General features: G+C 39.6%; 1 protein-coding gene across 1 annotated transcript in view; it reads left to right on the top strand.

Annotated features, from left to right (window-relative positions):
- Window positions 1-27,489, top strand: part of RRAS2 (RAS related 2) — a 98,815-nt gene that overhangs the window by 55,584 nt on the left and 15,742 nt on the right. The window lies entirely within an intron of this gene.

Here is a 27,489-nt window from a genome sequence, read left to right on the forward strand (position 1 = left end):
CATTCTCATTTCCCTCTTCATAGGGATGTTTTTTGCTTGTGGAAGACTGGACTGGGTTCTGGGGTAGATTAATTCTATTTACTGAGTTTACTCCATAAACAGAGCATGAAATTCGCTTTTCATATCTTCATCCTGCAACCTTCAATGAACTAACGCTTTTTCTGCTGTGATAATGTTTTTCTGTTTCCATTACCAACAATTTCTTAACAAGATCCAAAGTCTTATCTGAGACGGCTTTCCAGACTTCTGGAATGAATTTGTATTTCCCACTGATGATTTGATCCTTTAAGATGCATTTGAGACTTGTATTAAAAGAAAGGTAAATAGACACTAAGGCAAACCAAGCAATGCCTGAAATAAACACTAACTTACCCAGTCGACTGCAAAGAAATTCTCACCTAAGGAGCCAAAGAAGGCTTCTTACAGTTTACAAAAGAAAACAGTAAATTTTAGTCATTTTTAGAAATTTTTTTCTGAAGTAAATGGCATAAATGAAATGACAAGGCATCTATAACTATAGATCAACATCAAGAGCCAAGTAGATATGGAAATAAAAGAGGAATTTTGCTTTAAGACGACCCCCCAAAAACACCAAAGGGCAAACACCCAAACAAGAACAAGCCCTAATTGCCATCGATATTCACAAAGGGAAAATGGACTGTCTAAAGAAATTTCTGGGGGCAGGTAGGTGGTGCAGTGGATAGAGCACTGGCGCTGGAGTCAGGAGGACCTGAGTTCAAATCTAGCCTCAGACACTTGCCAACTTACTAGCTGTGTGACCCTGGCCAAGTCACTTAACCCCAATTGCCTCACCAAAACAAACAAACAAACAAACAAACAAAAGAACAGAAATTTCTGGCTTAAAAAAAAAACACAACCTATTGCTAGATCTTTAAAATCAGTAAGATCAGCACAAAAACAAGTGTGCTGGTTATCACTTCTATTAAATATAGACTAGAAATGCTAGTTGTAGCACTAAAGTGTGCCCCATTCCCACCCCCAAATAAATATAGGCAAAGAGGAAAAATGGTGGCTTTTTGCAGATGAACATTAGTTCATTATTATTTTTTATTTATTATATTATTATTACTTAAACACAAAAATAGAAACTAAAAAAGGTTGAGATAAAAATGAAATATTTGGCCCTTGAGTATCTGCAGAACCTTTGAGTTTTATTTGGAGAAGGCTGATGTAATCAGATGTGGGTTTTAGGAGATTTCACTTGGACAGCAGTATAGAGAATGAATTGGAGGAGGGAAGAGACTTGAAGCAGGGAGACCAGTTAGTAAGATATTGTGAAAGTCCAGGTGAAAGGTGATGCGTTTCTGAACAAAGGTGGCAGCTATGTGCATAGGGAGAAGATGGCAGATGCAGAAGACGAGGAGGAAGAAGAGACAAGATTTAGCACTTGATAGGTTATTGAGAATCAGGGAGAGTGAGGGGTCACTGATGATGCTGAGGTTGTAAACCTGCGTGACTAGAATGGTTATACTCTGCAGTAATAGGCAAGTTTGGGGGAAAAGAGAACATAAAGAGCTCTTTCACATTTATTTCACCTTGTCTATATCTACTCATTCTGTGTGACTCACCCTGTCCAACCCCAAACCAAAAGGGGCAAGGCTCTTAGAGAGAGTCATTGCCCTCTTTGTTCCTGGTGGGGAGCCTGTCACAAGGTAATTTGAGGCCAAGAAGTGGATATGCTGAGGAGGGGGAGACATTTCCCCACTGGCACCTACATCGTTACTGCAGTAGGTGCTGGAGGTGTGACCTGCTTTATTTAGAAGTGGAGAGATGGGGAGCTTTCATAGCAGAGGAAATGGTGGAAGGTTAGGGGATAAAGGCAGGCATGTTGTGTTGTGGATGGGACCCTGTGATAGCAAGGGTGGGGTAGTGAATAGAATACTAGAATTAGGAAGACTTGGGTTTGAATCCTTCCTTAGACACTTAGTTTAGTTGTGTAGTCTTGGGCAAGTCATTTGACCTGACAGCCACAGTTTTCTCATCTGTAAATTGGGAATAATGGCAACGTGCAAGGTGCTTTGTAAAGGGCTATATCCTAGCTTTTATATTATTAGATTGTTTGATGACATACTCCTTGGATGGTCATACTATGCCCATCAACACATTATAGTCCTGGTAGAAACAATTAAAATTCAGAATCTGATATTGTGATTTGTAATCCATTTTTGCGTGTTGTAAACTTTGTGCATGTATATGTATGTAAGATATTTTATTACAACCTAGAACTATGGCACCCACTTTGGAGACCACTGTTTGATTCCCTATCAAGTTTCAAAATATCTTGATATGGGCATTTCTTTTACGACTTTACTTTTCAGTTTTAATGTTGAAAGTAGATTGTCCTACTTCACAAAACCAGCAATTGTAACTTGTTTTGTTAATCGTGCTGGGCCAGGAGTCAGAAAGACCCTGATTCAAATGTAGCCTCAGACACTTCCTAGCTATGTGACCCTGGGCAGGTCACTTAAGCCCTTTTGCCTGTTTCCTCACCTGAAAAGTTGGGATAATAACAGCACCTACCTCCCTGGGTTGTTGTGAGGATCAAATGAGATACTTGTAAGCTACTTAGCACAGTGCCTGGTGGAAAACAGTAAACTACATAAATGTTAGCAATTATTTTTATTATTGTCAGGGTTCTGAAGTCACAGATTGGCTTTTTTAGTTTTATTTAAAGGCATATATATATATATATGAAACTGGGGCCATTTCTTGGATTTAGTAAGTTAATGAAAAGCTGTAGTTCCCAACTGTGAGGGAACTTGTAGTACATGTAACTGCTGATTTATTTATTTATTTATTTATTTATGTTGAGTATTTGAAAGCTAGGTTTTTTAGCTGATTAACCAAAAATTGTAAGCTGCTGTGGTTGGTGGTGGTACTATTTTGGACTTTGTGGTTACAGTATGTGGAGAGATCACAAACAAGAGGTTTGGTTAATGGAGGCTTTAGCATGGGGATTTACCAAGAATATTTTCTTCTGTGCAAATGCATCTTATTCCTGCTATTTAGGATATTAATCTTTATCTCTAATATGATATTTGGTTAGGAAATGGGCTATATAAAGAGAAAAACTCCAGAATTTATTTTGTGGTAATTGTTTCCTCCCCATATCATACGCATTATCAGAATGCAAGGGAGGGTCGGGGAAACTTGAATCTTTCTGGCTTTGGCTGCTGAATTCTACAGATACTGCTCGGTATTTGCTAAAATTCTCTTGTAGATTTTCCTCTTCACAAAATAGGATAGCTGTTAATAATTGCTACCTGTTTGCCTCCCAGAGTCTGGAAAGGATTAATGAATGATTTAATCATTGTGAAACACTTGACATGTCATGAATAGAAAGTCTTAGGGGATATTCTTACTCTAATGCATTAAAAAATAGTACTCAGACAATTAAAGGTGTTGCCCCTCGGTGGATTTAGCAACCCTTCTTCCAAAGCCAACCTAATTCTCTCCAGTAGAATTTTATGTATTGGCATTATAATTAGTGTTATTCATTTGTATTTAAGGAGAATGTTTTAGTTTAAAACTAAGTGCCTCTTGCTAGTGTACAGGATCTTCATAGAGTTCCTTTTTGTTTTTGTTTTTTTCAATTCAGGCTTATAAACTTGAATAACTTAATTTGTTGCTAGAAACAACCTATGAATAACATCTAAAGACAAATTGAATTTCCTTTTCACAGCCTGATATGAACGGACACACAAATCATGGGACACAATTTGTTCATCACCTGTAGACATTTTTTGTTTGTCACATGATCTGAAGTAATAATACATTATGTACAATGTCCTGTTATTCAAGAGTGAATAATTTTACTTTTAAATGCTTTGGGGGCAATATTTATTAGTGTTTTTTTTTAAGTGCACAAAGACTTGATTAAAGCCCTTATAACTAGAAGCCAATCAACACATAATAGTCCTGGTAGAAATAATTAAAATTGAGAATCTGATATTGTGATTTATAATCCATTTTTGCATGTTTTAAACTTTGAGTGCATGTATATAAAATATTTTATTGGACTAGAAAATCATCAATAAACATGAACTTTTGCATATACGAAGAAAGCCAGAAAAGAGAATTATATGTGAAACCAAGAATCTTTTGCATACAGCTCTGGAAAAAAAATACATATTATTTCATTTCATGGAGTACTAGTACATGTATTTGTGTCCCCTTCTGTTGATTTCTGTCACTATCACTATTTCCTCCCCTCTTCCCCTCCCCTAACCCCCCAAACCTCACAAACCAACATATTTGTGTTGTATTGGTCCTTTCTGAAAATGTCTTTTTCTGTACCTATAGTCTGTTACCTCTCCACCAAAAGTTAGGTAGCAATTTTCATCAGTCTTTTGGATTCTTGATTGATCATTGCTGTGATCAAAAATTTTAAGTCTTTCAAAATTGTTTTCTTTTTTACAGTGTTGTGGTCAATTGTTCTCTTGGTTCTGTTCACTTTATTCTGCATTAGTTCATCAGTTCTTTCTAAGTTTCTCTGAATCTATTTCTTTTCTCATTTTTAATGGCATAATAGTGTTTAGTGTTTCCTTAAAGTCATTTACTACAATTTAGTTCAGCCTTTCCTCAACTGATGGGAGCCACTTGGTTTCCAGGTCTTTGTTACAGCCAAATGTAGTGCTATATATATTTGCACACATAGGTCCTTTTCTTCCTTTGATCTTTTTGGGCGTTAAAGGCCTTGTGGTAGCATTGCTGGGCAAGAGTAGGCACAGTTTAGTGGCTTTTTGGATATAGTTCCCAGTTGTTTTCTAGACTAAAGTAATTCATAGTTCCACCTATGGCATACTTGGTTGTTTTGTTTTGTTTTGCAGCCCCTCCAACAGTTATTTTACTTATTTATCATCTTTGTCATTCTGATTTCTTGAGTTAAACTTAATATAAAGTTTAGAGTTGTATGCTTTTTTTCTTTCCTATCAAACCATGATTCTAAATTATTCAAAAGCTAAAATCAGCCATGCTTAGTAAGCATGTACCAGGCATGGTGGAAGGCATTGGAAAATTCCTCGTTGTGATACATATCAAGTCAGACTGAAGTAGTTGTGAAAGGAATGCATGCACCAGTTTAGGAGGACCATCTTTACCTCTGGAGCATAGATTGTGGACTTGCCCAGGGTCACACAACTAGTAAGTGAGATGTCCACAGCCTTGTGATAGTGTAAGTTTACATGTGGTAGTTCCCCATTTTGTAGATGAGAAAACTGAGGATCAAAGAAATTAATGGACTAGACCCTAGTTATACACACAGTAGTGAGCTTCAGAAGTGAGATTCAGGTCATTTGGCTCCAGCTCCAAAATTCCTTCAGCTGTCACTCTGCTTTTATTAGCACATCAAACATCAAATCTTTGAGCAGGGAGGCCTTTTTAGAGTTCATTTTAGTTCCACCCACTCATTTTGCAGGTGAGGAAACTGGACGACTCTGAAGGGGAAGTGACATAGCCAAGCTTCTGTATTGAGTTAGTGGCAGAACCCAGACCAGAATTGCTCAGGTCTTTTAGTGCTGTTCCCTTTCTTTGTACTTCATCCTTCTGCATGCATAAAACAAATAGGAGCTCATTGTGTTAAAAGCAGATGCATTTTAGCCAAATGAGTTGAGTGGCAGAAGATATTATTTATAAGTGAAATTCCAGAGGCCACAGAAAGGTGCTGGATCAAAAGGACAACTGTATATTTAGAGCTGGAAAAGAACATGAAGGCCATCTCAAAGCCTGCCTTAGTTTACCAAACTGGGTTTGAGAAGGGAGACCACCTTCTTTCTCTTTCCCTCAAGTCTTAAAGCATGAGAGTTGGAAGAGATCATATGGGATGGCCTTAGACGTCCTTGGTTTCAAGATTGAAATGGTGTAATTGCTAAGAGTGAGGGAAGAGGTTTGGGCTCGATCAAGGAGAGTAGAGAAGAAGGTTTGGGAAATGTAAGAGTCGAGTAAAAGGAGGCAGGCAGTACATTGAATAGTACCCTAGATCCTGCTTCAAAGCCTATGCCAGACATGTATTAGCTATTTGACCTGGGGCTAGTCACTAACCTCTTGGAGCCTCAGGCATAAATTCTGTGTGTGAGAAGGAATTCTCACAACACTTAAATCCTCTTCACATTAAAGGATTGTTCAGAAGGAATGAAAGCCCCATTAAGAACTTGAATTGGTAGTGGCCCCCCATCTGCCTTCAGTAGCTAAGGAGCAGATAAATTGTAGAAACTTCCCGAGGTTGAGGTTAGTCAAATAGGATTGAAGGGGAAGAAGAGAAGTGAGCAGCTAGGTGGTACAGAGGATGAAGCACTGGACTTATAGTCAGGAAGACTCATCTTCTTGAGTGTATTTATTTATTTATTTTAAAATTTTATTTTATTTTATTTTTTGCAGGGCAATGAGGGTTAAGTGACTTGCCCAGGGTCACACAACTAGTAAGTGTCAAGTGTCTGAGGCTGGATTTGAACTCAGGTTCTTCTGAATCCAGGGCCGGTGCTTTATCCACTGTACCACCTACCTACCCCCAGCTTCCTGAGTTTAAATCCAGCCTTAGATACTTACTGTGTGACCCTGGGCAAGTCACTTCACTTTGTTTGCCTCCGTTTCCTCATCTGTAAAATGATCTGGAAAAGGAAATGGCACTCTGGTATCTTTGCCAAGAAAACCCTAAATGGGATCTTGAAGAGTCAGACATTGAACAATTGATTGGACTTTATTTGATATTTTAGTAAAATATCTAACCTAGTCCCTGCTGGAATTATTCAAAGTCTTACTGGAGGAGGTCCTTACATGGCTCTCTCTGAGTGAGATTTGAACTTTGGGTCCTAGAATGACACCAGTTAGCTTTCCACTTGGCCTCTAAGAACAGAAGAGAAAATTTGGAAGCAGCTCAGGCTCCAGGCTATTTTTAATAAAAATGACCTTTACTTAATATTTTACTGTATGGAATATTGAACCCCATTGAAATATGGACACACTTAAACTGTTTTTTTGTTTTGTTTTTGGTGAGGCAATTGGGGTTAAGTGACTTGCCCAAGGTCACACAGCTAGTTAAGTGTCAAGTGTCTGAGGCTGGATTTGAACTCAGGTCTTCCTGAATCCAGGGCCAATGCTCTATCCACTGTGCCACCTAGCTGCCCCTTGGGGCTTTTTTGGACAGATTGTAAGCCTGCTGAAGTTTTCACATTTTCTGAAAGCATTAGGAATTTTATTGAAGCAATCTTGTTTCGTTAACTAAATCTTAAGTCTCTGGGAATTCCCTTGGAAAAGCCATGGGGCTGTGGCCTGTTTATTTTGTTTATAGAATGAGATTGGCAAAATGAGACAAAAGATAAATAAGAGTTGTTTATTTAAAATCTTGCTGTGGAGATTTGTTTTTAGCTGTCTTGTGTTAGGTTGAGCCTTCAGGTGGAGCATGGTTCTGTCAGTCTCAACAGTCAGGCAAGCGTGGGGCTTAGAGCACTTAAAAGATTTTTATAAAATGTTTTCCTTTGGACGTGAGGGGAAGAGATGAATGTGGTCTCATGTGGTTTTGTAGGGTGCGGGCAGATTTGGTTGTTTGTGTGTTTCTCTCAGTTGCTTTCTGTACAATGAATGCTTTCAATTTGCATCAGAACTTTGCGAATTTACTGGGGAGGAAATGGCAGAAAGTAAAATATAACCTCAAATGAGTTTTTTAATAAGTAGATGCTACACCCAATTAAACAAATTGAAATATGCAGTGTGGAGACCTTTAACCTGCCTTATAAACACATTACATCATGATGATTCCTCTGTCCTTCCTTGGTACTTGGGAAGACTTCTTTAATCCTATGGCTGCCACATTTCATAGAACTAGAATATGGAGCAGGGCAAGTCTTCTCTTCTTGGATTACTAGCCCCTTTTCTCTTGCTTGGAGTAATAATAATGAAGACAGTGAGGTTTACAAAGCACTTTTCTAACTATGTCTGCTTAGAGGTAGACTGCAATAATAAAAGTGACATTCTCTCATTTGATCCTGTGAGGTACATGCTATTGTAAACCCCATTTTACAAGGAAGAAAACTCAATGTCATAAAAGTAAAGGGGCTTGCCTAGGGTCACACGACTTGTACAGATCAGAGTGGGGATCTCAAGATTTTCCAGAACTCTCATTTTAGCTAAAAGGAAATTTGAAGCCCAGAGGTTAAGTAACTTGTCCAAGGGCAACAAGGTAGTAACATTTATGAGGGTTTTATAAATGAAGTTTTATTGCTTTTGCAAGAGCCTCACAGTTTCCCTGAATATGAATCACTCCTTACTCTTGTTCTTGGAGGTAGCTAGGAGGCACCACAGTGCACAAAGTGCTGGGCCTGGACTTAGGGATGTGAGTTCAAATGCAGCTCCAGACACTTATGAGCTGTGTGACCCTAGACAAGACATTTCACCTCTATCTGCCTACCTCCCAGGGTTCTTGGGAAGATCAGCTGAAATAATTTTTGAAAAGCTCTTAGCACAGTGCCTGGTGGCACACAGTAGGCAGTTAATACGTGCTTGTTCCTCCTCTACCCCTTCTCTGGTCCATTTCATTGTCCATCTGCAGTACATGTCCGAGGGATACCCGTGTGTATATGTATATATGTGTGCGAATATAAATGTACATACAGACAGGCAGACAGACATAATCACGGGGCACATCTAACTGTAGACCATAATCTGAGCAGTGTGCATTTTTCATTACACTTAGATTTGTATATTACCATTCTCTTAGCCTAACTGCCAGCAGGATGGTTGGTGGTAATATTAGTCAGGGACACTTCTGTAGTGATTTAAAGTTTGCAAAACACTTAATTTGAGATGCCAGTGAGACAATATAACACCCACCCCTGTGAAGAAGGGTCTTTCTGTGTGTGTGTCTCTCTCTCTGTCTAGATCTTTAACTTTACAGATGTAGGCAAATTTCTCTTGAGGAAACTCTGCCAGTGTAGAAATGCAGTTTTGTAATTTGTAAACTTAAACAATTACCTGAGGGCACTGAGGTGTCATTGTATAGCTCTAAACAAGGCTGTCTGAGTAAAGTTGACTTGAATTAAGCTACTCCCCTGGATGCCACTAGGTAGATTTTTGTTTCTTGAAAAGGTTTTCCCCAAGTTGTGGCATGTCAGAGGTGATGATTGAAAACTTGTGCATAGTTTAAATTTGAAGATTGACTTGTCCTGAGGCCACAAACCTGGTGGAAGGGGGCGGGCCCTGGGCCCTTTAAAAGAGGGGGTTGGATTAGATCCCAAACAAAAGGTGTGTGGTGTGTGCAGGGTGCTTGCTTAGGTGTTGGACCAGTCCAAAACTGAAGGAGAGACATCCTTGCCTTTAAGGGAAGGTGGAAACACCTAAGTGGCTACTTAGTAATTGGTGGAGGGAGCCAACTACTTACTGAGAGAATGTGTGTGCTTTTTTGGTTGGGATGTGGGGGTGGGGGAGGAGCTCCTGAAAGGTTTATGGTTGGAGGTTGTTAAAAATTAGGATTTTCATTACGTTTGTGCTTGTTAGTCTTCCACACTAAATACAGCATAACAAAGTATGAATGAGGAAAATTTGTTAGTCTGTGAGTCCTCTCTACCCATCAACATTGTACACATATCCCTGAGTGAGAATTCATTAAGATCTTGGTCTGTTACATGTCTTTGTTTTAAAATCTCTTCTAAATTTGGGACCTCAGTTGGTATGTAAATTATGGTTAGAGACCAGAACAGATTAGGACCCAAAAATGATCAAGGGAAAGCACCTTGTTGGAAACCCCCATGACAGCCGACCTCTCCCTGTAGTTCCCATTTGTATATTTCAATAATGTGGCTCATGCTAAAATTAGATCACAGTTTCCATTTGTAAATCCTTGTTTTGGTAGATAGACAACCTGCATATAAAGACAGCCTGATTGTAAACAACACACTTACTAAACAACAAATTAGATAAGTGTAGAACATTTTCTTGATTTTGCAAAAAGTTTAACAGTAGTTTTAGTTAGGAAGATTAGCTTTTGCAAATAAATTAAGTATGCTTTAAAATTCAGTTTTATCAGGAATATGATTTATTAGATTATTTAGGCTATTTTCACATGTTTTGTGTGTGGTGCAGTGGATAGAGCCTAGATTTGGAGTCAGGAAGACCTGCATTCAAAGACTAACTTTAGATGCATCAAATACTTACAAAGCTCTGTGGCCCTGGGCAAGTCATTTGTTCTCTGTGCCCATTTCCTCATCTGTAAAATTGGGATAATGATATTGATAGCACCTACCTTACAGGGTGGTTGTGAAGACCAAATGATTTAACATATGTAAAGTGCTTTGCAAACCTTAAAAGCCTATAGAGGGGGCAGCTAGGTGTCGAACTAGATAAAACACTGGCCCTGGATTCAGGAGGACCCGAGTTCAAATGCGGCCTTAGACACATGACACTTACTAGCTGTGTAACCCTGGGCAAGTCACTTAACCCTCATTGCGGCCCCCCCCATGAAAAGCCTGTAGAAATACAGACGATTTTGTTGCTATTAATCAGTATTAGTTGTACTGTAGATGTGGATGCAAAGGTCTGTCCCTTGGTACAAGGCTCCTTAAACCTTTTCTACTTGTGCCCCCTTTTTGCCTGAGAAATTTTTATGTGACCCCCCAACATGTAGGTATATAAAATAGGTAATAACCTTTTACTGTTGCCAAATTTTTTGAGACCCCCCCACATTGTTACATAACCCCACATGGGGTTGAAACCAACAATTTAAGAAGTTTTGCCTTAATATACAGTCTTCATGAGTTGCCATCACCAAAAAAATGTATTCTCCTCTTGCCAGTGTGCTCTCTAAACTTGAACTTAGCTTAAGGCTGGTCCTCCACCAACAGACAAACAATCCTTCAAAGACAGGATGTACTTGAAGTTTTTTCAGCTTGGTGGGACCTGCCAGACCATGTACTTTGTTGGCATGCCACTTTTGTGTCATAATGGTAGGCTGAAGGAAGACTGGTAAAGCTATTAGAGTCTAATAAATAAGCAAATGGGCTAGACATCAGTACTGTGTAAATGACTTCATTTGAGTTGTGAGAGTGTAGAGTTAAACATATATAATTCCTGCTACCAGGTTTCTTAACCTCCACTCTGAGTTTATAGCAGGGAACTAAGAACAGTCTTTCAGGAAGTAATAAATCTCAGGATAATTCAGATAACTGTAGTAGGCTGTATTTAAAATATAGTTTCATCATTACTTATGCTTCCTTTTTTTTTTTTTAAGTGAGGCAGTTGGGGTTAAGTGACTTGCCCAAGGTCACACAGCTAGTAAGTGTTGAGTGTCTGAGGCTGGATTTGAACTCAGGTACTTCTGACTCCAGGGCCGGTGCTCTATCCACTGCGCCACCTAGCTGCCCCCTTATTCTTCCATTTTTGATGCAAGATACGTATGGCTTTGCAACCGTGTGAGCTTAATGCTTAACCAGGTAAGATACTTGCCACAGTGAATGCTCGAGGGAAATAGAAACTCAGACCCCAAACCTCATGGGTACAATTGGATTCTCCTCTTTGATTTGTGCCACTGATTCATTCTCATCACTGTGAATAAAGATCAGTTGGATTAGTTCATAAAATCAGCTGCACTTCAGGGGATCCTAACGAGTTAGAAGGAAAGGAACCTCAGACATCCACATTTTGCAGATGAGTAAATATAGCCCCTAAAGGTGAGCTAACCTTATCCGGGGTCACACAGGTAGTCTGTCCTAACTCCAAATCTAGTGCTCTTTCTAGTACAGTAACATCCCACTATCTGCCTTCCCTAATTATCCTGTAGTTATCCAACCCGACTGTTGCCAGGTGGGCTGTGTGTGGTGGTGTTTCTCCCTTTGTGTGAGACACTGCCTGTTCCCACCTATTCCTTATGGCTTAAGGAACCCCATTTCCCCTATTTTATGACAGAGCCAGGGAACCAGACTTTTCTGGAGAGGAAGCCTCTTTCTGAATGCAGATTTGGTGCTTTGAATGAAGAGAATGAATCCACATTTACCAAACTGAAGCAGTGCTTTGCTAAACCAAATAATTTCTTTTTTGTCTCTGGGCTATTATACGTACAAAATAAGTAAGTGTTTTTATATATAGATGTAGATATGTATGTATCTCTATATAATTTAGTTGGATGTTGGCTTTTTCTTTATGTGGCTTGCAATTGATCTGGCCATTCATTTGCTGTGCAGTTACACTTACTCATAATGATAGCTTATGATTTGTGGATCCAAATGGTGTGAGCAAGAGCCTAAATACTCAAAACACACATGCTTTTGAACTGGATTCCTTAACCTCCATTTTTGGATGTTGGGTTGAAATAAGTATATGAGTATGGTGCCTTTGTATTCTCTACTTAAATTTATCCACTGCCCCAATCTTAGAGTGGATTGTATATGTACCAGAGAGGAGGGTATTAGAGAAACCACTGGCTTCGGGGTGGGATGGGGTTGAAGCATGTTTTATAGGCAGAAAATGGTTCTTAAATTGAGTCGTGGCATTCTGTTCCTCAGACTATGAAGACTGACTGGGTAAATAATTCTCAAAAAGGATCCTTAAAACTCACCAGAGGGAACCAGATTTTGGCATGAATCCCTGAGATTGTTCTTCCCTTTCAAGTAAATATATAGTCATTTCTAGTTAAGCTTTCTATATACAGTATTGCTAGCTCATACCTTACCAGCCTCCCAGGGCATCACATGAAAGTGTGTATTTAAAATGTTTTGTAAGCCTTTGAGCATAATAAGAACTTTTACTAGATGCTCTGTTTTGGGAGTAGAAGGGGCACTGGTCTTGGATAAAAAGAATTCACATAATCCTGGTACTGTTCTTACTACTTCTGTGGCCTTGGACAAGTCACTTTAAACCTGGATTCTCAGTTTCCTGAAAGGGACCTTAGAGAACATCTGATCCAACATGTCATTTTACAAATGAGAGAATGGAGCCCAGAGGGGTTAAGAAATTCCTGAAAGGTCTCACAGGGAGTGTGCTGCAGAGCCAGGGTTGGACCCCAGCTTTTCTGACTCTGCATCTAGTTATCGCTCTTTCCACTACATCAGAATGTGGCTAGATGATTCTATGGTCACTTCCAGCTCCCAGATCCTCTGAGAGTGATAACTGAGGTTCATTGTGACGTTTGTGAGCCAGTTCAGATGTTTCAAAACCCTGTGAATCACAGGAGATGAAATTATATTCAAAAGAACCTTAGCCGAAATCTCTGAAAATCGATTTTCCCTGTAATAATTGTAACTGATACCTACACAGCACTGTGAGATTTGTAAGGCATCTTCCCTACATTTAGATGGCTACTTGGTTTTACTGTAAGGGCTGGGTTTTGGCACTTGGCAAGCTAAGAAAAGTTTTTATATTTTCTAATACTGTATAAAACTTTCTTTAAAAAATGTAAAAACTATCCATAACTTACAGGCCATACAAAAACAGGCAGCGAGCTGGGTTTGGTTGATGGATGGTAGTTTTGGGTGGTAGTTTATAGACCCCTGCTGAATGGTATGGACCTGGAGTCAAGAAGATCTGAGGTCAGTCCAGCCTCAGACACTTACCGTGTGACTCTGGACAAGTCACTTAGCCTCTATCAGCCCCTGTTTTCTCTTCTGTAAATGGCGATAACAGCATCATCCTCCCAAGGGTGTTGTGTGCATAAAATAAATGAATACTTGTAAATTACCTTGCAAATCTTCAAGTGCTAAATAAATGCTGTTGTCTTTGTTGTTGTCATTGTCGGCATTTGAACCTCACAACAACCCCGTGAAGTAGGCACTAAGGTATTATTACCTTAACTCAAGTGGCTTGCAAAGATTAGAGAAAAGATCTGAATTTAGGTCTCCCGGATTCTGAGTCCAGGACTCCATGCTGCATTTGTGTATGACTGCTTTATTAACTAGAATATTTGATCACAAAATGATTTTAATCACAGACTTGGAAATTTAACGGTAGTCTGCTCCAGCTCATGCTGAAAGTGTCAATCCCTCAACATCCCTGAGAAATTGCCATGGAGATTAATCAGGACATCCTATTATTCAACCATGCTAGATATGGAAACTTGAGGCATATGCCTATTTATTAAACCTAGTCAATAAACTAGGTTTGTGCAAATACATTCAATTATAGTTAGCTTCTGCATTCTAAAAAAGATCGTTTGGGATTGGGGATGAGTAGTGTTCCCGTGTGGTGTAAGAGAATATTTGAATTCTTGTATTATAATGGGGCCTTTTAAAATTGTTTTAAGTTTGGGGTAGTTTTCTGGAAAAGTCTCCTTCAAACGAAAAGAAAGACCTCCTTAGAGACCTGCTTTCATTCATTCAGTGGTGGGCATTTCTTCGATTACGTATATATGAATGTCCTTTTGGAATTTGAGGATTTTTCCTTGTATCTAAATGTTCCCTTTCTTCCTCTCTTTAGCTTGGTCTTCTTTTCCTAGACTAGAATAAGATTGAGTAGCATATGATATACCAGGCTGACTGCATTGAAAGAACCATGACTGAGAGGAAGACTTAGAGACTTTTAAAATAATAGCTCACATTTCACTTTTATAGTTTACAAATAATTTTTCTCACATCTGGCCAATCAAGTTGATGTATCAGTATTTATTACCCCAGCAAGGTTAAACCTTTGAAGTCAGGTATTCTGACTGTTTAGTTCTCTTTTTGGGATACCACCTGGCTCTCAGAAAGTGATAAAATTGATGAATACTCCACAGCTAACATAAGGAATTCATTGATGGGATTTTTTTTGTCCTTAGTAAGTGTGACATTGCTGTTGTAAGAACACACAATTAAGAACACAAGTTTTCAGAACTTTTTTTTTCAATATCTTTTAAAATATCAAATCAGATGGCCTTAAAACAGTCTTCATTGCCCTTTACATATCTAGCCTGGCCTTCTGTAGATTTCATCTTTCCCCTTTTTAAATTTCTGAGATATCCCTCTTTTTGTCTTGCCCTTAACTATGTTCCTTTTTCTGTCACTTTTTTACACCATTTTTCTCTTCCCCACACCTTAAGCTGCTGCTGTTCAGGGTTCTAGTCTCAGTCTTGCTTTTCTCCCCCCCCCCCCCCCGGGGGCGGGGCACTACTCTGTCTCTTGATAATGTAACTCACTCACTCCTTTGGTTTCAACTATAATGTCTACGTAGTTAACTTTTTTTTGGGGGGGGGGGTGTCAATGAGGGTCAAGTGACTTTCCCAGGGTCACACAGCTAGTGTCAAGTGTCTGAGACCAGATTTGAACTCAGGTCCTCCTGAATCCAGGGCCTGTGCTTTATCCACTGTGCCACCTAGCTGCCCCATAGTTAATTCTTAAACATTTAGATCATTTGCAATGACCAAAGTTTGAGATCTTCATCTCTGCTTAGATGTTTCCCAGCAGTTCGAATTTATAATGTCTAAAACTAAACGTGGATCATTGCGATGGAATGTTTTTATTTTCCTTTTTTACCTCCCTCCCTGATTCTCTAATCTTACTTTTCTATTCAGTCTTCTCTACTCTGTGTAATGCCTGCCTCCTGAGTTGTTGTTGTTGTTTCAGTCGTGCTATTTCTCTCAAAAGTAACAGGATGTAAAACTCTTTGAGAATGGGGACTGTTTCATATTTGTCTCATTTTCATTAACGTAGTGCCTTGCATGTAGTAGGCCATAAGAAACATTTAAATGTTGGCCATCAGTGTCATAGAGAATTTGAGTTGTGTCAATATTGGAGGGTATTTAATCCAACCCCCCACCTGAACTTTTTTTTGTGAATGAGTTTGCTACTGAACGTGTCACTTCCTACGTTGTACAAGGGGTTGTGAGGCTTCTTTAATGGAAGAAAATCCATTCATGAAAAGGGGATTGGGTGATTATTCAAAAGTAAAAAAGCTAGAGAGGACTTTTCATAAAAGATCCCTCAAATGTTGATATTTCACCCTTATTGTTAGATATGAAAGTGACTGAACAAAATTAATAGCAAAATGAAAATAAATTCTTAGCTCCTTTCTTTAAGTATTCTAAATATTGTCAAATATTCTTTTTAACCTAATTTATTTTGTGTAACCCAGATAGATCCTCCAGTTTAATGATTAATACCATCAGAAATAGCTTTGAGTTGGTGGGGAAGGGGGCACAAAAGTTGCTTGGGTTCTAGTTGGGTTCTCCTAATTAAAAGGTAAAAAAAGCTCAATCATGCTTTTATAGTAGTTATATTACACATGATAGTTGTAATCTTTTACATGCAGTGTGTGGGATTTTTTGGTTTCTCTTTTAAGGTAGAAAACCACAAGGTGATTATTAGATGGGTAAATACCATCGCCCCTTTAACAAGAAGAGTTAAATGTTGTAACGCTGAGATTTATCGTATTGTCTTTGGAATAGTGTTCTGGTAAATGGATTCTCCTGGTTAATTAAATCCCTAAGACCTGTAAGCTTTGTTTCAACTCTGTTAAAACTTCCTGGCATGTTTTGTCCGCTTTTTCTGTTTTTTTGGTAAATGCTAAATATCGGAAATAAATCTCTACTTAGGTTTTGCCTCTATCATTATGAATATCATTGATTATGCAGTAAAGACCCCCTGATGCTTCATTTTATATTGGAGGTAACTGGGTCCTCAAGGTCTGTGGCAGTGAAGGAATATGTAATCAGAAATCTTTTGCTATGGGTATGGGATTGGGCTTTCAGACATATCTTGGAAATTGCTCTTTTTCTTTCATTTTAAGCTAGGTTATAGCCTTGGTGTGGTGGGAACAGTATCCTAACTTATCCCTAATACAAGGTATGCTAGTTTTTCCTTAAGAGGTATGGAGACATTCCTCAAGACTTGGTTGGCTTTGAGGATTACCATGAGCTAAGGTTGTCGATGTCACCTCCTCACTACCAGAGTACAATGCCATCCACAAGGAGCTGGAGGGGCTCTCTGGTGGGTCACCAGGAGCTTCACTCTGCTGAATCAACATAAGGGTTCTCAGTGCCTTTTCCTTCTTGAATGTACTTCTGCTATAGCTAGTAAATCTCCTTTTATTGACTCTTGAATGACATACAGGCGTCTCATTTTGATCCATTATTGAAACTAAACCACTAGGGCATTGGCCAGGCTTTGGCTCAGCCCAGAACATCTAGATTGGGTTTTCAATGATCCTTTTTTTTGTTTGTTTGTTTTATTTTTGCAGGTCAGTGGGGGTTAAATGACTTGCCCAGGGCCACACAGCTAGTAAGTGTCAAGTGTCTGAGTTCAGATTTGAACTCGGGTCCTCCTGAATCCAGAGCTGGTGCTTCATCCACTGCGCCACCTGATTGCCTCCCTAGATTGGGTTTTTATTTTATGTTTTTCTCCTTGAGGTATACAGATGTTAACTCTGGCCAATCAAAGGATTCCTTCCAAGGCTGGCTTCTACGGATGAGGTTTTGAATTCTGTCTCGGTTTCATATTAGTAATTTTAGATATTACAAGAGCCTTTCTTCGACAGTATAAAAATGGAATAGATTTGAAATAAGAAGGTACATATTCTCTAACTTAACTGACGGAAAGTATTATTTCTTGGCATCCTGGCTATCTTTGAAACCAGTATGGGAATAAATAACTGTTGCTGTACTTCTACCTCTTCCTGTTTTTGCAGCTTCAGTGCTTTACCTCTGAAAGCCTCAGTGTAACCCATCTCTTCATTTTGTAGCCAGCCATGCTCTTACTGTGAACATCTTGGCCAGAACAATTCCTGCACAACCAGACACATTAAAGACTATCAGTTAGGACTGGAGGAGAGGTCTCTTCTTCCTTCCCTGGCAGACAGAGCATATAGTGAGTGTTTTTTTAAATGGGAGGAAAAAGAGAGGGGGAGGAGAATCACATCTCCCAGGACTGCTGATGCCGTGCTTCTGGACATTTGGGCTGGACTGGAGAAAGTAAACATTTCTTTACTTGTATTTAGAAAGGCTCCATATGGGGAAACTGGTCTCCTAGGTAGCGTTTGCTTGTGGTAATTTCTTCCTAGCATTTCTTCGGAAATCAGTTTATTAGTTGGGAAAAAATATTATGATTCTCCTATAGGGATTAAAGTTTAGCTCTCAACAAAAATGAAAACATGTTACTTTGTTCAGAGGAATGGAATAACACGTTTTAGTGAAGAAAAACAATTGGATAGTAGTTGTAAAGCTTAAAACGAGATAGGTAAGTTGTTTGAGACCACTGATTTGCTAGAGCAGGGCCTAAGTTTCCTGACCCCCAATCTCATGTTCCTTATTGCCAAAGTATTTAATGTTGTGGATTTGTTCTAAGCCAATGTTTCTTTTCAGAGATGACAGGTTATCAGTCTGTCTCTATACTCTTAACTTTTTTTATTCATTAATTTAGTTTGAATGGGGCAGTTTTTAGTTTGTGAAGACAAAGGACTAATTTGTATTGAAGAATTACATGTATTCAATTGCTGAAGCAGATTCATTGCTCTCCATTCTTAAAATGACAGATTTAAACTTATGTAAATAGGATAAGAATGAGTCATACTTTAACTGAAAGTTGGAAAGTATGAATATTCATTAGTTACCAAGTTATCCAAATTTCGATTATGCAATTCATAATAGCTCTATGTTTAAGATATAGGTGGAGATGGGGGCAGCTAGGTGGCACAGTGGATGGAGCACTGGCCCTGGATTCAGGAGGACCTGAGTGCAAATCCGGCCTCAGACACTTAACATTTCCTACCTGTGTGACCCTGGGCAAGTCACTTAACCCCAATTGCCTCTCACCCATGCCCCCCCCCCAAAAGATATAGGTGGAGGGAAAAATTTAGGGTACTGTTATCAATTAAGGCATTAAAAAAGTAAGAAGAGTGATCATCGACCATTGTTTTCTTGATTGGTACTCAGTTATTAAGCTATAGGATAATTGTTTATCTTTCTTTCTTATTGTTGTTCATTAAACTTTGTACTGCTGTGGGGTGGGAGGAAGATGACAGGAGTTGGAGAAAGGATATAAAGCCAAATTTATCCATTTTCCTTCTTGTAATTAGCTATGATCAAGATCTGAGAATTTGAATCACCAATGAATTTCAATGATCTCTGTTGCTCCCCTTTCTCTATTTGCACAAATAGATTGGAATTAACTATGTGGAGAATTAATGATCTTCAGCTTTGAGATAATAACCATTCCCTAGACCTAGTTCAGATACCACTTGTTTCATGAAACTATGATTTCTCCTCTACTCCCCAAAGTTGTAAATCTTTCTTAGACCTCACATAGCATAGCACTTTATATCTCTATTAGGCTATACTCTTCTGCATTAATGATTATTATATAGTTATCATAAATTGGGATCTTACTAGAATAATTCAAGGGCAGGAACTATATCTGATAGATTGTGTTGGTGACCTTGGACAGATCATTTCACTTCTAGGGGGTGATTTTAGTTGCTTGTTTCAGCTATAAAATGAAGGGGCAGGACTTGATTTCTCATTTCAGTGGTTAGAACATGGTAAATACTTGCTTAATCATTGTCTACTGAACCATTAAAATCTTGTAATAATGCTGCCCTCGAGGTCCATCCTGTGAGATGTCTTATAATGAAGTCCTTAACACCCTAATATTGAATTCTACTCAACAGTGAAGTAGATAAGACGTCGTTCAACTGTTCCTTTCCCCAGGCCTCCTCAAACCAGCTTAATACTACTAGTACTACACTGTAGATAGTACTGTACTATACCGTACTAGAATTCTGGCTCAGCTTCATTTATATGTTAAATAGACTTCTGTGGGTAGATTGGGGAAATTAGAGGCTGTTCATTTCAATTTTTCTATGGGGGAATAAGTTCTCTAGCAAGATCACAGACTTTTGAAACAACAAACTTGTGAATTGAATAAATTGAAAGGTGCCTATATTCTTCATACTTTGCTTCTTATTGACTGGATTTGTCCCTAGTCAGTGCTTAATAAGCGGCTGTGTTTAACAAATAGCTGTAAAAATAGGCTCTTATGAGTTGGACTAGGTGGTGGTTGAGGGCCCTTCCCCAACTCAGATTTTGTAATTCGGAAAAGCGATGCTTGTCCCAGAAGTCTTAGTATAGTTTAATCTCATTAAAGCTGTATTAAGATTCTTCGGACACTCTATCTCAACGTGGTAAAAATGGTTTCAAATGTAGTACCTCAGGTGTGTCAGTTGTAGTTTAAATTGTGCAGAGTTCATGAGACACAAGTTTGGAGCTCAGCTGCCTGCATCCTTTTGGGCCTTTTTGGTGTCAGAGCAGAGGGAGAGATTAATTTAAAGAAGGAACGTCTGGAAGTCCTTGCCCTTCATTCTTTTCTGCGCATGAAAAGCAAACTCTCCCAAGGCATAACTCAAGCAACTTCACAAATCTGTTAGAATGTGAAACTCCAAGAATCTTAGTTTGGCTAGCAAACATTTGATATGAAATTGTAGGGAACAAAGGGTCTCTGTGAGCTGGCAGCTGCTTTTCAAAAGTGACATAAGGAAGAGCCTAATTCTAGTTCCTGCACAGCTGCCATGAGAGGAATTTGCCGTGATTTCTGTGGCAGTGAATAGTCTTCTGGCACACACTTAATTAAAGTATTTCCTAGAATCGCAGAAGGTAAGAGGTGGAAGGGGCAATCATATAATCCATCTCTTTCATTTCCCCTTCACCACCCTTTTTACAAATAAAGCAATGGAGGCTTGGGATTTAGCCAAAGTCACATGGCCAGTAGGGGTAAAATACAGTCCCAGGTCTTCTTAGGCTATGCTGCACTGCCTCTTGTGATGCTGTGGGAGGGAGACAAAGATAAGCAAGAGTGCCTCAGCCCTTAGAGACCCAACTCTTATAAGTAGATTTTTATTTCCATTTTACAGATGATGAAATTGATGCTGAGGGAATCTAAGATGATTTGATGTGTCCAAGGCTATGTTGCTAATAAGTTGCAGAAACAGGACTTGAGCCAAGGCCTTTGTGCTCTTTCCATGCTGGTGAATGTGGCTGAATGCCTAGGATTTTACAATTTATTTAGGGAGGGAAGTTCTGTACATAGAGTATCATGGGTATTGAGCAGGCCTGGATCCTCCAGGTCACGCATTCCAGCTCCTCATTTTAGAGATGAGGAGACTTGAGACTCAGAGGAGTTAAGTGACAAGGACACTGTAAAAAGACAAATGCTAATAAATGAGTGGAGTAAGGGCTCTAAGAGTTCAGAGGAAGGAGAGAGTCACTTCAGGTTGGATTCGACAAGGAGGCTTCCCAAAGAAGGCATTTGGGCCATGTGTTGAAGGATGGGAAGAATTGGGGTATCTTGATGAGAGGGAAGTAGAAAGCATCCCCAGAGAGAGAAGAACATGTATAGGCAAAGGTGTTTAAGGCCTTTTGGGGACTGGAAATATATAATTTTGGGTGGAGCAGATGGTTTCCACCAAAGGAGAGTAGAAGGGTGGTTAAGTACTTGGGGCCAAATTGTTCAAAGTCCTCAAGGCCATACTTCATTTTGACCGTAAGATGGTACATTGGACTGGGAATCGGGCATTTTGGACTCTAGGCTCAGCCCTCTTACCAGTCAGCCTTGTGTTCTTGGGCAAGTCATTAGAGCTGTATGCCTCACTTCATTCCCCCATCTATAAAATGAAGAGGCTAGATAAGGTCCCTTCTGTGTCTCTCTTGAGACACATCTGAATGATGTGGCAACTGCCAGATTCTAGGAGGATTAACTTGGTAATAGTGTGCAGTGTGAGCTATTACAAAGGTCCAGGTGTGAACTAATAATAAGGGTCTTCTGTTTTAGGATGGTAGAAATAGAAAATAAGAAATGCATTTGAAACCTTTTGAAGGAATATTTGCACATAGGTGCTAAGTGAATTATTTGTTAATTTAGATTGAATCAACAGGATTTAGGCCCTGGGTTTGAGGAATAAGAAGTCATATAACTCATGTTTCAAGCCTGTCTAACAAGGAAGAATTGGATAACTGCAGTCAGGAAGCTGGGAAGCAAGAGCCACTTGAAGGGGAAGGTGTTTTGTTTTGATTTAGATCTTGATTTGAGATGGTTGAGTTCATGTGAATGGAAACAGGCAGTGGACAGTAAGAGTCAGAGTACATGGGGAAGGAACACTAAATACCCTATTTTATTTTCATTTGGGCTGGACCTAGGATTGCATTGGAGTAAAGAGCTCCTAGTAAAGAAAAGCCCTCTCCCAATGCAGGCCAGCACTTGCTGTGCAATTTTTCATTGTAGTGTTAAGAGAAGTGGACTTAGGGGCAGCTAGGTGGCGCAGTGGATAAAGCACCAGCCCTGGATTCAGGAGGACCTGAGTTCAAATGTGGCCTCATACACTTGACACTTACTAGCTGTGTGACCCTGGGCAAGTCACTTAACCCCCATTGCCCTGCAAAAAAAAAAAAAAGAGAGAGAGAAGTGGACTAGAAACACTGTGATGCACCCAGTCACATGTGGGCATCTGTTAGAGAGAATTCAAACTCAGCTGGTTCTGACTGATGTGTTGTCACCCAGCTTATCGTTCCCATCTTAGGTACTACATTTCTTTTTTTTTTCTCTTCTTCTTCTTCTTCTTCCTCCTTCTTCCTTCTTCTTCCTCCTTCTTCCTTCTTCCTTCTTCCTTCTTCTTCCTTCTTTCTTTTCTTCTTTCTTCTTTCTTCTGGCAGGGCAATGAGGACTAAGTGACTTGCCCAAGGTCACTTAGCTAGTAAGTGGCAAGTGTCTGAGGCTGGATTTGAACTCAGGTCCTCTTGAATCCAAGGCTGATGCTTAGGTACTACATTTCTTTTAGAAGATATAGTGACAGAGGGAGGGGATTGAGTGGTAAAGGGAACTGGAGGCAGTCTTCTGTGAGGGTCAGTTGGAAGTGCTGAATTTGTTTAGCCTGGAGAATGAGAGAGACTGCAGGAGGATGTGGTTGCTGATTATTTGAATTATCTGCTGCTAAGTGAAGAGAAATTAAATGGGTTTTGCTTGACCTTGGTGGGTCAAAAACTCAAGAGCAGCAGATCAGAATTATCAGGAGACAAGTTTAAGCTTGAGGTACAGAAAATTTCCTGACAAATTTGAGCTTTCCAAAAGTGGAGTGGACTGGTAAGTCTTAGTCACTGACCCTTGTTTTCTCATCTGTAAAATGGCAATAAAGGTAAGGGGGTAGCTTGTCTTTATAGAGTTGCTGCAAGGGTTAAATAAGACAACACAGGCTTTGAAAACTGCCAAGTGTTATATGAATGATCAGTGTTGTCATTGCTAGAGTGACTTTCCCAGTTCCTGGAGATCTTTGAGTGGGGGTTTGATGACCAGTCCTTTGGAATGTTTAGAGGGCTATTCCTCTCTGGGTCTAGATTGTTCTAGGTCCTTTAAACATCTGAGAGCCTGTGATTAGGACTTTGTAGAAAGAAGTACAGGTGCTGCAAATAGTAATCCATTGGCTGTGTGGAATAGCCAGCCATTTCATGTTACTTGTGTTGTCTAGCTTAATGACAGTTTGCCCAAGGTCCTACACTCTGACCTTGAAAGAGCAAAAGAAATCAAAGAGATTTCTGGTGTTTGTCTGCCTCAAACTTTAAAAAATATTCAGTGATGCACATCAGGAGAAGATGGGGAGAACTTACCATACATTGCTTCTTGTATATGTACTGTCTGAATCTGAGTAGATCAGTGTTCCTCTTATAGTTTGTGTGTGTGTGTGTGTGTATACACACACACACACACACTTTTTTTTTTAATGTATGAGGTATTTTATTTTTTCCATTACATGTAAAGATAGTTCTCAACTTTTGTTTATACATGCTTTACAATTTCAGATTTTTCTCCCTCCCACCCCTCCCTCCCCCCTCCCCTAGACAGCAGGTAATCTGATATAGGTTATATATATATACATATACATATAGATATATATACATATACATATATATATACACACACATATATACACATAATAACATTAATCCTATTTCTGCATTAATCCTGTTACAAGAGAAAGAATCACAGCAGTGATGCAAAACCTCAAAATAGAAAGAAAAAAAAACCCAACAGCACCCAAAACAAAAGAAATAATATGGTTCAATCAGCATCTATACTCCACAGTTCTTTCTTTCTTTTTTTTTCTTGGATTTGGAGATCCTCTTCTATCATGAGTTCCCTGGAACTCTTCTGTTCCATTGCATTGGTGAGAAGAATATAGTCCATCACAGTAGGTCAACACTCAATGTTGATGATACTGTGTACAATGTTCTTCTGGTTCTGCTCATCTCACTCATCATCAGCTCACGTAAGACCCTCCAGGTTTCTCTGAACTCTTCCTGCTCATCATTTCTTACAGCACAATAGTATTCCATTGTATTCATATACCACAACTTGTCCAGCCATTCCCCAATTGATGGGCACCCCCTCAACTTCCAATTCCTTGCTACCACGTAAAGAGCAGCTATAAATATTTTTGTACATGTGGGTCCCTTTCCCCCCTTCCATGATTTCTTTGGGCAAAAGACCTAAAAGTGGGATTGCTGGGTCAAAGGGTATGCACAGCTTTATCGCCCTTTGGGCATAATTCCAAATTGCTCTCCAGAATGGTTGGATCAGCTCACAGCTCCACCAACAATGCATTAGTGTTCCAATTTTCCCACAGCCTCTCCAACATTTATTATCTTCCTTTTTTGTCATTTTAGCCAATCTGATAGGTGTCAGGTGGTACCTCAGAGTTGTTTTAATTTGCATCTCTCTAATCATTAGAGATTTAGAGCATTTTTTCATATGGGAATAGATAGCTTTGGTTTCTTCATCAGAAAACTGCCTGTTCATATCCTTTGACCATTTCTCAATTGGGGAATGACTTGGATTCTTATAAATTTGATTTAATTCCCTATATATTTTAGAGATGAGGCCTTTATCAGAAGCACTGGCCTCAAAAATTGTTTCCCAGCTTTCTGCCTCCCTTCCAATTTTGGATGCATTGCTTCTGTTTGTACAAAAATTTTTTAATTTAATATAATCAAAATCATCCATTTTGCATTTTATAATATACTCTATCTCTTGTTTGGTCAAAAACTGTTTTCCTTTCCAAAGATCTGATAGGTACACTATTCCTTTCTCTCCTAATTTACCTATGGTATCACCTCTTATATCTAAATCATGTATCCATTTTGACCTTATTTTAGTATAAGGTGTAAGATGTTGGTCTATGCCTAATTTCTGCCATACTATCTTCCAGTTTTCCCAGCAGTTTTTGTCAAATACTGACACACACATTTTTTACTGGAACTGTGCTTTCATTGGTGTGGGGAGCTCAGATGGGCACCTCTTCTGCAGTCCAGAGGCTTAGGGAGCTGCCTGGGATGCTGAGAAGTTGTGACTTGTCTCAGGTCATGGCCACAGATGGTTGAGGTGCAGCTTGACTCTACCTCTTCTGTTTCCAGGGCCAGATTTCTGTCCACTGGGCTTCTTGACACTTTATTTGACCACAATTCGATTGTTTTGAATTTCCTTAATATTCTTGTTTATCAGTGCTTCATTGAATGGTGATGAATGACCATTGTACCTGTCAGGCAATTTTTTTCACAGTAACTATTGGTGTGTGATTTTTGTCTGATTTGAATTTAGCAATGAAATAGGGGTATGAATTCTACTAGTGCTCTTATTCCAACATGCTACTATGCCAATACCCACTTTGTTGTTGTTGTTGTTGTTGTTGTTGTTAGCATAGATTTGAGAGTGTCATAGCGAGGAGAAAGAGTACTGTCCTTGAGCCAGCCAGCTTCTGAGTTCCCATAACCCTGACTCTTGGGTTTTGAGGTGGCAGTTGAGGAGTGAGTGAGGTGGGTGGTCTGGGGGTTATTTTCCCCTAGGGTTACTAAAATTAAAAGACAAAAATGATCATAACATGACAGTTCATGAGCATTTATACCATCTAACTTGCCCAAACAATGTTGGGTTGGAAACTTTTCGGAACTGGTAGACTCCTTATTCTAATATATGTCCTAGAAGCTGTAGTTTCCCTATCTGTAAAATGAGGGTTTTGGATTAATCTCTAGGTCCCTTCCCAGCCTTAGTGATCTGTGACTGCAGCTCAGGGACAGTGATTCACAGAATCATTTTTTGATTGTTAGAAGTTGCTAAATTGGGGATTTCTGTGGGATACAATTATGTAGCCAAAAGTCTGTTTTCTTGGTGGTCAGGTTTGATTTAAAATAGACACAAGGCCTGAGAAACATTTTGTTAGACTAGGAAATGTTTCTAGGCATCAAGGTCGTCTGGCCTTGAAAGTGGGATGTTGGAGTAAGAGTGGATGGAGTTCAGGGTTGAAAAGAGATCATGGACCTTCCCTTTCTTTTCTTGGTTTGCCTTTGTTTTTTTAGTGTCATATACCAGAGTTCTTCCCAGCCCAAGTTTTTCCTCTAAGATCTGTAATCCACTTCAGAAAGGGGAAACTACAAGTCCTGTATTGGGATACCTTCAACCAGGGGTTCTAAACCTTTTTGTGTTCCTGTACTCCTCTGCTAGAATCATGTTTTTAAATGCATGAAATAAAATAAAGGCGAGTACAGAGGAAGCCAATTATATTAAGACATAGTTATCATTTTTTTTAAAGTTCACAAACCCTTGCCTTAAATAGCATCTTTGTCACCCCATCTCATTCCCATTGCCCTTCAGTTTGGGGCAACATGGTAAAGGGAAAAGGGCTCAGGACTTGGAGTCAGAAGTGCTCCTCTACTGCTTACTACCTGTGGTGGGCCAAGTTACAGGGACTAGCCCCACTGCGCATCCTTTTAAAAATATAGGATTGGGCTAAATGACCTTTGGGGAACCTTGCGAACCAGATCTCTTGACAGACTCCTCCAAGAGATAGGTTGTGTGTGGCCATTCCACCATCTTGTGGCCATGCCTAGTTACTGCACCCATTCTCTTAGCTTGGGGGGGGGGGTGACTGGAGGTGGCTGGGGCAGTGGTGGCTCTCTGTTCAACACCGGGAATGCAAAAGCAACATCGACTTCTTCCCATTGGCAAAGTCTCCTAGAACAGGAGTATACTGAGCTGGCATCTCTCCTAAGGGATTTCCCTGGCAAACTCTCGACTCATCGTACTGACTTAAGCTATTAGAGAATGTCTTAACAGAGAGCTGGTAAGCATTCCCAGGGTAGATTCCCTAAAGGGAAATACATCTAGCCATGCCTGAGTGACCCCTCTCCTCCTAAACCTAACCTCATCATCTCAGACATAGGATTTGAAGCTAGGAGGCACCTTGGACACAGCCTTGTCTCCCCCTCTGCCTCATTTATTTATTTATTTATTTGTTTATTTTTTTAGTGAGGCAATTGGGGTTAAGTGACTTGCCCAGGGTCACACAGCTAGTAAGTGTTAAGTATCTGAGGCCGGATTTGAACTCAGGTACTCCTGACTCCAGGGCCGGTGCTCTATCCACTGTGCCACCTAGCTATCCCTCCCCCTCTGCTTTTACAGATAAGAAAATTGAGGTCTGGAGAGCAGACCTGGCATTTGAACCGAGGCCCTTTCATTCCAGACACAGGGCTCTTTTCCCTGCCTCGGTGTC

The sequence above is a fragment of the Dromiciops gliroides genome, chromosome 6, assembly GCF_019393635.1.
Source record: "Dromiciops gliroides isolate mDroGli1 chromosome 6, mDroGli1.pri, whole genome shotgun sequence".
NCBI lineage: Eukaryota > Metazoa > Chordata > Mammalia > Microbiotheria > Microbiotheriidae > Dromiciops > Dromiciops gliroides.